We start from the raw sequence: 14,120 nt of genomic DNA on the forward strand, positions 1-14,120 counted from the left end.
GTAACTAGCTGCAAGGCAGAATATGATTGGCGCAACATTCGGTGCCCAGCAGACTGCTTTGGCTAAATTCTCTCATGAGACGTAATAGTGGGGAAGACCTAGCCCCAGACTCCCTCCCTTCTGTCGTCTGCTGCAACTTCCCCCATTCCACTCCCTCCCCCAGTCTCAAAAACTCCAACCCCACCCCACCCCACCCTCCCACCCCCCCCCCCCCCCCCCCCCCGTAGTGATCCAGCCACAAAAGTTCTTGCAGCTCCCTAAACAAGCCATGCTCTTTTTTACCTCCCAGCTCTTGCGCATGCGTTTCTTCTCCTTCTTTCCCTGGCATGTCCTTTCCCCGCATAGCTTTGACCTCTAGCTTCTTACTCTTTCTTTGAGGTTAATTCATGTTCAAATCGTCTCCAGAGATTTCTTTGAGTCCTCGTTAAAAAGAATCAGGAGCTTTCTCTTTGGATTTCCTGTAGAACTCTCTGAAAGCCTGTATTCTTTTTCTTAAACCATTGCTCTAACTACTCATCGCATGTCTGTTTCCCTGATAAACCATAAAAGCTGGAAGACTAGAACCATGTTTTATGCATCTGGTACTCATTTCACCTTGAACAGTGCCCACTGCGGGTTAGGTACTTAATTAGATGGAATGGATGGATGGATGGATGAACGGTACTAACTTGAACCAAGGACTCATCACACACTCTCAAATCAACGCAGGAAGGAAAGTCCTCAGTAAGGACACCATCAGTTACTCAAAAATTAAGGATAAAGGAATTTCAGACTTCACAAAAAAACGTTTAAGAAGGAGCCTATAATTACAGAAACATTTAGCCCTACGATTTTCCCCTAGCTTAAGCCAGTTGTTATATTTCATTGGCCTAAACTAAAAATGGAAAAATTATGGGGAGCATTTCAATAAATAGCATTTACAGATTTCCTAGAAGTAACAAGGCCACCTCAAACGGGCAAGAAAATAGCAGATACTCGAGATAAAAAATGGTGGCAGGCTCTGGATATGGTAAAAACAAAAATGGATGGCTCGACGCTCCTGTCAGCTTCTTAATTCTAGTCGCTGAGGTGAACAAGACCAACAAGAGCTGATCTGTGTCGCTGGAGAAACTCCATAAGTGAGAAAAAAGAAAAGGCATTTCTCTCCCTGCTTAGGGGAATAAGATCCTTGAGCAATACCGCATTTAAGACTGTGAAGGAGTGAAGTTGCCTATCCTGCTACTGCGTTCCCATTTCAACATCGTGCATGAGACAGTGCTCAGGCCACAGGGAAAAAACGGACCAGAACGGTGGCTATTAGGCAGACTCTGTTGTAAGTCCTCCCACTTGCAGCAACTCTTGTTGGCATACAGCGGGCTTTGTGTCTTTAAATTCTCCCCAGCTCTGCTGGTGGTGCCTGTATTGCTTGCCTCTGGGGAAGTGATTATCGCGAATGTGCATGATTTTATCCACAATATACAGTATCGTGTGAAGCTTGCTTTTATTGCCTTCGGCCTTTTCTTTTTTACAATTTATTTTAATACGTTTGGAATTATTATCCCAAACATTAGCCAGCTGGCCCGCTGGGGTTTCGTTTGCTGGATTCCAAGTCTCTCTTTTTCTAATCCTCTCTTCATGGATAATCCACTCTAATGCTTCTTAGCTTTTCAGGGGGGTTTGCTATTACTACCTGTTGATCAGAAATTCACTTTGTCCTGTGTAGGTGGTTCTAATCATTCGGTAATGAACACCTTTATTTGAGTCAGCTGAGGTCAGAGTTACATTCATGAGATTTTCTTTCTTCTTTCCAGATTTCTGGATGCTTACTTGTCTTTTCCATTTTTTTTCTTCTGAGCTACAATTCAGCTGGTCTTTGAAAACAGCTTCTAAGACCAAAAAAAGAAAAAGAAACAAAAAAAGAACAGTAAGAAAAAAAAGAAAGCAAGCAAGCTGTATGGCAAGTCCTGAGAAAGAGAAAGGCTCTTATTTTCTCCTACCGCTGTTCAGACACCAGGTATGTATCACTTTGTCTTTGCCAACCAGTGGGCCTTCAGGGTCCTGGCTGAGGGCTCCCTTGGCGAGAGATCACGAGGATTTGTCCCTCAGACATTAGGATGTTAGGGAGTCATTCCAGGAGAAGAGGCAGGCAGGCAGCATTTTCCGTCATCAGAGCCCACCAGGATGCAAAGGGTCAACAGAACCAAGCAGGTTCCGGCTGCCTTGAATCTCAGCAGTCCACGCAGGAGGCAGTAACAGGGTGTGTGACCATGTGGCGGGAGCACCAACACTAAGTTCTTCCTTCTTGGATTCTCCCGCCCCTGCTGAGCCTTCACAGCAGCAGACTTTTCTCCAAGATCGTCTGGGGAGAACCCAAAACAAATCTTGCTTCTTAACACCCATTTCAATGCATTTCCTTATTGAAGAATCATAGGCTGTATTTGTCCAAAGGTGTCTGCAATTTACAATAGGGTAACCACTGGTTACATTTCACCTGAAAATCCAAGAGGTATTATTATCATCATATGTTTCAGAATAACACGCTATCATATGTTTCAGAATAACACGCTGCCCGCTTTCTTGATAGCCTGAGGCTAGGAAAGGTATCCTTTTAACCTGTCTATAGCTACATTTTGGGTTGTAAGTTTCCTGTGAATACTTCCCTGGAGGATTCATTATTTATATCTGAGTATTCTCTGAATCTGGCATATTACCTGGCATTTAGTAGGTAATTAATCAAAAGAGAGAAGGAAAGAGAAAGGAGAAGGGAAAGGAGGGGAGGCGGAGGAGGAAAGAGAAGGGAGGGAAGGAATAATATGTGCTCATTATAGAGACTGGGAAAACACAGAAAGATACAAAAGATAAGATAGGTATTACTCAAAATCCCACTGAAAAATAACCTTTGTTTATGGTTTGTTCTCTTTATCTTCCAGCCATTTTCTATGCTTACTTCTTTTGTTTCACCGTTTACAGAGTTCAGATCACACTGCATAGTCAACCTTGTGTCCTGTCTATTCAACTCCCATTCTACTGGCAGTATTTCACAAGTGCAAACTGTTGAAAATCACATTTTTAATGGCTAGATAATATTTTACTCTTTGAATGTACCATGGCTTCTTGAACCATTTTCCTGTTAGGTTCATGGCTATTTTCATATATCTGTTTAAAACAGATATTCTTTGCCTCTGAGGTGTTATTTTCTCAGTGATTTTTCAAAAAGTAATAACATATATGGAACTTATTTATTATTAGCACTTGAAATTATATTGTTTTTAGTATAAAATGTCACATTACTTACAAACCAGAATTGGTTCAATATTCAAATATACCCATACAAATGAGGCTATTACCTTCCCTGGAAGTAAAAGCAACAGTTTAATACAAATTTTGAAAATAAGAGGTTTTCTTTTAAAATATTTGCTATTCTATCGGTTATTGGTCATTTTGAGCCACATGGTTCATTCTGCCTCCCCACTATATGATATCTGTGATCATGATTGTAATATGATTTTGACAGAGCTTGTCAAAGATCAGTGTAATTTATATTGCCCACAAATAAATACAATGTCAAAAATCTTTACTGATGCCATGGCTCTCCAAATATGGATCCCCCAGCTTTAGTACTTGTGGGGTCACGCTTGCCCAGCACTGGCCTACATGCCCTATAACAACCATGCATCCTTCTGGTCCCCTTCTGGGCAGGCCACCAACTGTCTGGGCAGGAAGCCCAGCTGCTGGGATGTGTAATGATCCAGGGCCTGGTCAACCCTGATCTTAACTTATCTCACTCAAAGAACGTCATGAAGGAACACAGAGCCCTTCCACATGAGCTACTATTCCTGGGAATGCTGGCTGTACCAGGGACAGTCCCTCTTGGCAAGCACATAGCCTTTGTGCCCCCTGCCTATATAAGCAAGCCCCTCCCTGCCCGTGGTAGCGGTATGCAATTCTGTCTAGCCGGCCACCCCTGGACACCTGTTCATATGTTCCAGTAAACCCATATATCTCCTACACCATCCCCTGGTCTTTGCTTCGGTCTCCTGCTCCCTATCCCGCATGGCTTCCACTACTGGGCGTGTGGCCACACAGTACTCCTCCATTTGCAATCCTTTTTGGTAGCTACATGTCTAACTGCTTTGGGAAATTTTCTACAGTTAAATAGTTTAAAATAATTCTGAAGATAATGTTTTATTTAACGTTGATTTTGCTGAGCTGCCTTTTCTTTCCTTCATAAAAAAATCACTAACAATATCACATAGATATAGTTAATGAAGGTAAGCAGCATGATACAAAAAGCTCATGCTAAAGTTAATTAAGCAAATTATATTTTCTAAAAACTACCAAGGTCATTGAGCTTCAAAAATTTTTGTTAGGAAACTAAGTAAGTTTACCTCTCCTACAACAATGATGGGCCAATAGTTCAGAAGAAAGCAACAGTGACCAGTTTGCCTGTACTTCAACTTTAAATTTCTTGGCACAAATATGACATTTTATAAGGAACTATAACTTGCCACTGCAGTCACTCCGTCTCCAAGTGTTCTCTCCCAAGGACTCATGGGATGGAACAGAGAATAGTCGATAATAAGGGGAGAAAGATGGGGCCACTCTGAAAACCTCACTCCTTTGAGAAAGGGCCAAGAAGACTGCCATATTGTGATTGCTCTTCAGCTCCCTGAGTCTACCTGTTGCGTCTTACTGTGATTCTTTATGTCTAGGAATGAGGGGTTTCCACCTCATTGGGCCCCTCCAGTGTTAAGACTATGCTCTTTTCAGCTCCGTCACCCCAAAGGCTAGCAGAATGCCTGGCCTGATGAGCGCTCAATTTTAATATTTGTTCCAAGAAGCAACAGGTGAACAAAGAGGACTCTAATTTAGCATCTTAAAAAAAGTTATTAAAAAAATCAAAGCACTTTAAATATGGGAGTTATTTCAGGATAATCACTAGATAAAATGATTTGGTTAAAAACATTTAGTCTTTCTGGGGACTTGTTAAAATGATTAGAGCTGACCAATGTGGTGGTCACAAAGAGATTTAATGACACAATTGACAACAGACTTCAAGCCCAGGTTGCTGGGATGCCTGAGTTATCCCACAGGAAGTTCTACATTGAAGTAAGCGGATATTTGTGTTGCAAGTTTAATGACCTAGTGAATTTTTTATATTTGCTGTCCTGAGTCATTCCTCCTCTTCCTCTGCATAAGTATTTGGGGATTGATAAGTATATTTAAAAATCCTCCTGAAGTACATAATCTTGATTTCTTCCCAGTCTGATCCCCTCTGCCCAGGATGCTGACGTCTAAGGTGTGAGCAGTGCTGTTTCATCACTTTGGCTCAGTTAGGGGGCTTGACTTGCCCAGTATAATGTGTTGGATTCAAACAGAATTGGATGTGAATCCTAGGTTTGTCACTTTCTAGCTGTTACTTTAGGAAAATTTTTAAACTCCTTGGACCTTGGTTTCCTTATATGTAAACACAGAGAGAATACTTGCTACCACGTTGGGTTGTTGTGAAGGTTAAGTATTCTAATCCTTTAATGTGCTTGACAGATAAGGAGTGTTCGATAATGGCGGTTGCTATTTTATTCCCTTTTAACTTTTCCCTATACAGATGTCCCCTTAGCACTTTGGTATTCCATCTTCACCATTTTACTTTGTTTGATGACAGTATTAGCTGACTGACTTAGACGTTTCCAGTGGAAAGGCCCCCAATGAGATGAATGGAATCAAATGGCCTGGAGACGGTTTAATGGCTGTCCTCCAAGAGAGGAACTGATTATGGTACACTATTAGTTAAGATACAGTTTCTCTTGCTGTAACAATGTCCAACTAAATAATATTAGCTTAAACAGCATAGAAGTTAATTCTTTCTCATGTAATCATTGAGAGTAAGAAGTTCAGGGATGAACTGTTGACTCCATGGTGTTGGGTACCTGGGTTCCTGGATTTACCATCCGTTAGGCCATTTCCGTCTCATCTGAGTCTACCTGTCCACCTTCCAGCAAGTGGAAAGGAGAAAAAAGACAGGGATGGGGTACCTAGGTACATTCTTCCCTTGTAAGGACATGATCTGGAAGTTGTAGACATCACTTCCACTTATATTTCTTCTGCCAGAACTTAGTCATATGGCCACACGGTACAGGGAAGCTGGGAAATATGGCCTTTATTTTGTAAGGCCATGTATCCAGCTAAAATTCAGGAATTCCAGGGGCTGGCCGGGTTGTATAGTGGTTAAGTTCACGCACTATGCTTTGCCAGCCTGGGATTTGTGGGTTTGGATCCTGGGTGCAGACCTAGCCCTGCTCATCAAGCCCCACCTTGGCTGTATCCCACATAAAATAGAGGAAGATTGCCACAGATGTTAGCTCAGCAACAATCTTCCTCAAGCAAAAAAAAGGAAGATTGGCAACAGATGATAGCTCAAGGCCAATCTTCCTCACCAAAAATAAAAAATAAAAAATAAGAATCAGGAATTTTGTTCCTGACAGAAGGGAGAATTGACTGTAGGAAACAAATATCAATCTCTGGCCTAGGTATAGAATTTGGCCATCAGCTGTGAAAGCTCAGAGGGATCTGATCTTTTCAATGTCCCGGAGCTGATCACTCTCAGGGAGGCTGACTCACACTGAAAAGCTCAAAAGAGCCTGGTGTATAAAATCAGAATGCAACCAAAATAACTATAAAAAATATCACTTCCAAGGAGACTGGACAGATGGCTTGTCTTAAACATGTTGTTTCAGACATGTATATAAGCTGCACAGGATGGGGGTGGGGTCACATTATCAGAAGGTTCCTTGGTGAGCAAAGAATCAGGACCTCTTAGTGCACAATGGTGTCTGGCTCTGCGAGCCTGTTCTTTCACCCTCACACGAGATGGGCTACTCACACTGGTTTCTCTCCTTGGCAGTGTTCCAGTGGACACTGCCAGCCATTATCTTTTGGACTCTCCATGGGCCATATCCTCTTTGTGGACTTTTCTCCTTTTTGACCAACAGCTTATTTCTTTAGATATGGTAATAACCCACTAGGTTTAATCCCTTTATACGCAACACTGATGTCCTTTCTGCCTCTCCTTCTCTCTGCTCTGATCCGTATGTGTTGGTCTATGGCTTTGATCCCATCTACCATTTTACTTCTATAACACTTTAAGCTTTTAGTTATCATTTGATATGTGTGCTTATCATTTTATGTATTTATAGCTGCTTGAGGGCAAGAGCCTCATCTCAGACCCACTGGTACTCAAGCTGCTCAACAGTGTCCTGCCATCCCACTCCCAAATGTATGTGATGTAGATGGTGCCCACAGGATGACAGAAGCCTTCACTGGCACAAGGCTCATGGTGTAGCTGTCACCTGAGCATGAGATGGTTAAATGTGCCCTAACAGAAGTAAGTTCGGTGCCAGGAATAAAATGTTAATAGAAATTTAATGACACAGGATAGTCAGTAAATTTAAATAAAGAAGCTGTGCCTTTTGCACTTTGCGGTTATAGCAGGAAAAATGAAAACATAGCACTTGTTTTCAGAAACCTTAATGTGACCTTGCTGCATTTCCTCCACATTGTACTGAGACTTCCAACCTGAGAAGGGTAGTGTCCCACAGTAGCCGTGAGTGTATGAGTGTGTATTTGTGTGTACACACACGTGTGCCTACTCTACTTCTGGCTTTAGTGAATGATGCGGGAACGCATGACTGGTTTGGTGAAATTGGGTACTTAACAATCCTAAGACCAGATGCCCACTAAACAGAATGCCAAAGAAGAATGTTGGCATCTTGTTCGTTTGGAGAGGTGACTGAATCTGATGATTCCATGACAAGCTGGTTTGAGTCTGGGTGAAGTCACAGTCCATAAGCCCTCTGAACCTAGCAGACCAGGCAGAGCTATTAAATATGAATAGTTAGAATTTGCAGTCCAGCCATTACTGTGCCAAGGAAATGGGAATGGAAGTTTCGATGGGGAGATGGCGGGGGACATTTTAAAGTCACAGGCGCTGGAAGTGTTTATGGGGTGAGGAAGAGGCAGTGACTAAGGGCCCAAGAGCGGATTTGAAGGGATGCCCTGGGGTCAGACAAAGGGGAAGCCAGGGAAAGTCACATTCAGAAGGGCACTAGGGCACTAGAGAGTGGCCCCACACAGGGAGGAGGAAATGGTAGTTTGGGCCAGAACCAGTCTTGGATAACAAAGGATGGGAGCTGCAGCTGTAGACCATTTAGAGAAATTTGTAAGGAAATACAGAGAAATAGAAAGGCAGATGGAAGGAGCAGCCAGGTCAGATGAGTGTCCTCCTCTCCTCGGTTATCCTTCCTTGGCATCCATCTTTGTGGGATGAAGGCCTTTTAGCAATATCACACATCCACGCTATGTGATGAGAGGCGATCCACAGGAGCAATAGAGAGGGCTGTTGGTATTGAAGGTGCTCTGTGCTGAAGAGTAAGAGTCCAGGACAAATAGGAATTCCTGGCATGGACTCAAGAAGCATGAAAGAGGGAATGCTTGCTGTACCCAGATGGGCGACACAGGAACAATGGGGAGACACTCAGGGAGACAGACGGCCTCTTGGACACCCATGGGAAGTGGGCTCTTCTGGGCTGCAAGGTTCAGTAAAGGAAGGTGTACACCCCCATCTGGACCTGGGTGTGCACATACTCGCCCACCAGCAGGGCTGGCTGATTTGGTGATGGAATGAGTCTGCTTGGCTTTCAGGGGATTGAGAGCCCTAAAGGCAAGATTACAATGCTTTTTGGTTTACTTAATAGGTTGGTTGGTTGGATTTTGTTGTTGTTATTGTTTTGCAAATCAGTTTTTTTTTGGCAATATGTTTGGAGGCTGAAAGGAAAGAGAGAGCAGTTGAGAGGCTATAGAAGATGCAAGTATGTGGGAGGAAGGTCTCCCAGGAACCAAAGATTGAGGGAAATCTATGTGCAGATAGATATATATTGGAGTGGTCTGTTATTCCACAAACATCTATGTAGTACCTAATATGTGCTGGGTCTGTGCTTGGCATTGCTCTTAAACTTGATAAAATAGGTGCTTAGAGGTCAGCTTGGGTTGAGAGATTAAAGAAAGGTAAAATATTTAGAATAGCTTTTGGGGTCGAGGTTTGACATTTAATGAACAATGAACCAGAAGGTGGACCGATGAGAGTCTAGGGGAAATTGGGAAGCAGGAATTTGTAGTGGGACTTTAATGTCTGCAGAGTCAGCTAGTTCATGTTAAGAAATTAAGAAAAACGAAAACAAAAACAAAATGAAAGCCAGAAATGCCTTATAAAAATAGCAGGGTCTAGGAAAAGGGCAGAGCACCCAGGGAGGCGCGATACACTTCCAGACTCCTCTTTGCCCTGGTGTTTCCTCATTGTTGTTAATAAGAACACAGTTTCTGAATTCCCAGGAGAAGTGGGAAAGAAAAGCCAAATTTGCACTTGAGAGAAACCACAGTGTACCAGGACAAGACAGGCGCCTATTTCTAGCAATAAAGGCTGATGCATATTAATTCATTCAGCCAGCCCATTGTTTATAATTCTTGCTTACATTTGCTGTCATGCATTGGAGTTAAAATTTACACCCTTTTTTGGATGCAAGAAGTTATTTTTATTTATCCTTCTTTGTTAGCTGTTTCACTTCACAATAATTAATCAAATCACCAAAGCAGCATCAAATTGGGGAGTGACGATTTATTTGCATTATTTGGTTTTTCTAACAGGGTATCTCAGAGGCTGAGGACTCTGTTATAACATGGCCCTCATTTTATGACAGGTTGCAATTTTCTTGTAATGTTACATGTGGTTCATCTTGATAATTACACTAAATTAAGTAGTCCTACACATTATAGAAATGTATATTAAGATACCTTAACTAACATTAAGAATTTTAATTAGGTTCTACAAATCATAGAAATACATATTAAATAAGAATTCATCAAAACTTCAGAATTTTTTCTTTTTTAGAAAGATTAGCCCTGAGCTAACATCCACCACCAATCCTCCTCTTTTTGCTGAGGAAGATTTGCCCTGAGCTAACATCCATGCCCATCTTCCTCTACTTTACATGTGGGACACCTGCCACAGCATGGCTTGACAAACAGTGAGTAGGTCCACACCCAGGATCCAAACCGGTGAATTCCGGGCCACTGAAGCAGAACATGAGAACTTAACCACTGCACCACCGGGCCGGCCCCTGAAATTCAGAATTTGAATGTAATTCCACACAACTCAAACAAATTATTATGGAGAGACTGGGGTAACCCCAGCCTCCCAGTCTTTTCCGGATATGAAATTTTATAGTGGATATTAAGGCTACAAGTCAACGTGAAAAGCCCATGTAGTTAGGAATTCATCTCAGATTTTCTCCTTTTTCTAGTTCGATCTGTTCATGTCTTTCTCTTTTGCTGCTCAAGTATCAGTTATGGAAAAACTGGTCAGGAAAACCAAATTGATGGTTTCTGTGAAATCTTAGTGCAAAGAGCTGAACAAGGAGAAGACAAGCAGAGAGCCGTGCCGTGTGCTGGCGGCTGGATTCCCATCTGCCTGGCTGAACAGGGCCTTGTATCCACAGCAGCTCTGTGACCACAGCTTTCTCCTTGGGACTGGGGATCCCTATGACAGTAAAAGAGGGTGCCTAGAAGACCGTACCCCACCCCTTACCTAGAGGTCCTAGTCCGCCAAACACTGGATGGGGCTTGTCAAGGTGCAGGGGGGCCCTGAAGGAGCTGTTGCTACACAAGTCCAGATCTCCTCCCTTCAGGAGAGGACTCTTAGGAAACACGGCCCTCAATTTAAAGGGGCCACAATTTAAACAAAAGGATTAAGGAGTTTGCAACATGTGGATCCTCTGTACTAGTTAAGGTTTTTGGTTCCCCCCCCCCAAGCCCCCTGCAAGCAGCTGAAACCAGCTTTGCTTGCTGTGGGCCAAATTACACCCCTTCACAATTCATATGTTGAAGTCCTAGCCCCCAGGTCCTCCGAATGTGACTCTATTTGGAGACAAGGCCTTTAAAGAGGTAACTAAGGTAAGTGAGGTCACATGGGTGGGCCTGAATCCAGTATAACTGGTCTCCTTATAAGAAGAGATTAGGACACAGAGGAAAGAACATTTGAAGATGGAAAAGGCAACCATTTACAAGCCAAGGAGCGAAGCTTTTGAGGAAACAACCTGCTGACGCCAGGACTCCTAGCCTCTAGAGCTGTTACAAACAGTCCATTCCTGTGGTTTAAGCCACCCCGTCCGTGGTACTTTGTTACGGCAGCCCTAGCAAATGAATACACTGCTCCTCCCCTTCCTCTTAGACAGGTGGAGGTTTATTGAAAAAATATCAGGAAAGCTCGTGGTATCTATGGAAGAGCTGGGGAATAATAACCCAGGGGTGGGGGCGTCCTTTCCCAGGATTCTGGGACCCCCAGCTGCAGGGAGCAGTTTGTGGATTTGCTCCCTGGAGACGTGACGTGAATGAGATTTTGTGCCAACCACTCCAGCTTCCAGGTGTCTCAGATGATGCCCACATTCCAGGTTCAGCTGTGGTCAGTTGCCCACTCCTCTGTTAGTCAGCTGTGGCCAGGGACACAGCACAGGCTGACCACAGGGCCCCCTCCTGTGTGTCAGAGCTTCCCAGAGTGGGGCTGCTCACTGGAGCTGGGCACTTACCTCACTGATGTCCTCTACAGCATCCCCACCCTGCACTCCACTCTTGTCTTCAGTCTCCCCTGATCCCAGGACTGCCCACAAAGCAGCTACTGATCCAAGGTCAAGAGCTGGGAGACGCCAGCCTGGAGGGTTCCCCCTCCCTCTTTTCTTTCTGACCTGTGCCCTTACTGATTTGAAGATACACTTAGTGCTATTTGTTGGGGTCTGAAATTGTTGTTATGGTGTTACCATAATTTTCATGGAAATGAAGATACTCACTGTCTCTGAGAGCTGCACTTGACCATGGGTTCTTTGCTGCCTCGTCTTCTAAAATCAACATTGGTATGCTACTACTTTTCTTCTCTTCTTTAGTGGCTTCCCACTGCCTTCAGAATAAAATCCACACTTCTTCATGTGGTTTATAAGCCCTTCCTTATCTGGCTATTTCCTTAGTCTTAACTCTTGCCTCTTGCCTGAGCCCCACCTAAGGCGGAGCTTCTCGTCGTTTCCTGAACTTGACTGCTACTTTGTGTCCCTCTGTCTTTGCACACATTGTTTCCTCAGCCTGACATTCTGCCTTTCCCCATGCTCCTTCCAACCAGGGAACACAAATGCATTTTTCAAGGTTTGATATAAAAGTTCTCCCTTGTGACATCCTTGACCTCCCTCTGGTCCTTTTCAACGATTTATTACTTCTTTTGCAACCACTGAATAGTTACTTTTTAAATCCATCTCCTCTTTAAGACTATGAGCTCCCCAAGAGCAGCAGTTGTGTCTTAGTCATCTCTGACTTGTAATCTCAAACCTTATGGGTGCTCATTCAGGTCCGTGTTGCTGGTTTGACATTGATGATGCTGTAGCCCACACAAAGCAGCTCATGTCTGCCTATCATGCTTGTTAGGACTGGTCCTTCCTGGAACAGCTTATCTCTGCAACCCCCGTACTGTGGTGCGATCCGTGGGTGAGAGGCTCCCAAAGTGACAAATACTTTGTGGGTTTGTTACACATCGCAGCATGGACTACCTATATGTAGCCAGCATGAATCTCAACCCATAGATTCACATGGACAAGAATATCGCATGTTGTATTTTCTCTAAGTTGCCTTAATTTCTAAATCTAATCATCAGTCCTACCAGCTGAGAAAGTCAACCTCCTTTTATTCTCCTGAGGCCATTTACTAAGCACCAACTATGTGCAGTGCAATGTGGAAGACATACAATTGAAAAGTGTCTATCTTGAGAGATATAGACAAAATTTCACACTTATTTTTATAGTATCACATTCCACAGGATTTTAGGCAGCACAAAATTGAATCAGGAAAAGATCTCCTTAATATACAAGTGCGTGCGAGCGGTCACGCATGCGCACACACGCACACACACACACACACACACAATATATGTATATATATTGAACTGTAAAAATTATGCCCTCTATCATTTGTGATAAGAGATGATGGCTTAGTGTGAAATTTTGTTTTAAGAAACCTCCAAAGGAGCAAAGCTATAAACTTTTTATTAACTGCTCTTTTAAAGGAATTTTTAATAATATTTATCCTTTCCATGCTTAACAAGGGCTGCTCCTTTTTCACTCATTTGATTCCATTCTTCCTGGTTCACCCTGACTTAAACGAAAGAGTCCAAAAAATGGATCTGGAAATTATGCTTCTTTTAATACAGCTTTTAAATGCACTTTCTCTCTGTTATATTTAGATAAAGTTTAGAACATGTTAAATTAATAAACTGTTGACTCTTTTTTTTTTTCTATGAGATTCACTTGGGCTTAAGAACATCTTTTGGCTGAGTCTTAAGAAGAGGCTTTATCAGACTAAGGCGTATTGTGGCAAATTTAAGATGGTTTTATCTTTTTGCCAGCAGTTTTGGAATTATCAATCATATTGCCCTTTGTGTCTTATTATCTCTCTAAAGTTCAGAACAGCTGTGGTTGATATAAGGAGGAAAAAATTTAACCCTATTGCCAGCATAAATCTTATTTTAACCAAAGTCGAAATTTATTACATGAATGAAAAAATAAGAACACAGTGCATTAGGAGAATAAGAATAGGTTTTCAAGGTCAGAGCTCATCGATAAGTCCTTTTTTGTTTGTTTAACTCAGTGTTTCTCAACCGGGAGCAATTTTGCCCCATAGGCTCCCAGGGGGCGTATGGCAATATCTGGACACAGAACTGTTATGACTGAGAATGGGGGCGCTACTGGCATCTGGTGAGTGGAGGCCAGGGGTGTTGCTCAACACTATACAATGCACGGGACAGCCCCCACAGCAAAGAATGATCTGGCCCAGGGTCAATGTCTGAAGTCGAGAAACCCTGGTGGAACTATACAAAACCCTTCCCTCAGATTAAAGGTCTCGTCCATGATTTTAATCTTAAAGTCTGCCTGAGAAAGCCATCAGAAAGGAGAGGTTAGTGTTACTTTGGCACATTGGAGTCCCACCACCCCATCCCCTTCAAACTTTTGTAGAAAAGTCTGGAGAGAGAAAGGCACTTTCTGTAAAGCCATTTGTTTTAC

The 14,120-nt window shown here is 42.9% G+C and overlaps 1 long non-coding RNA gene across 1 annotated transcript; it reads right to left on the minus strand.

Moving 5' to 3' along the window:
* Positions 1–1,465: 1,465 nt before the first annotated feature.
* On the minus strand, positions 1,466–11,990 carry LOC123283790 (uncharacterized). Its single transcript, XR_011501714.1, has 3 exons — positions 11,871–11,990; positions 1,977–2,470; positions 1,466–1,865 (listed from the first exon to the last, which is right to left on the minus strand). It is a non-coding gene; the product is annotated as an uncharacterized lncRNA (long non-coding RNA).
* Positions 11,991–14,120: the final 2,130 nt, after the last annotated feature.

This window comes from Equus asinus, chromosome 1 (assembly GCF_041296235.1).
Source record: "Equus asinus isolate D_3611 breed Donkey chromosome 1, EquAss-T2T_v2, whole genome shotgun sequence".
In the NCBI taxonomy this organism is placed as follows: domain Eukaryota; kingdom Metazoa; phylum Chordata; class Mammalia; order Perissodactyla; family Equidae; genus Equus; species Equus asinus.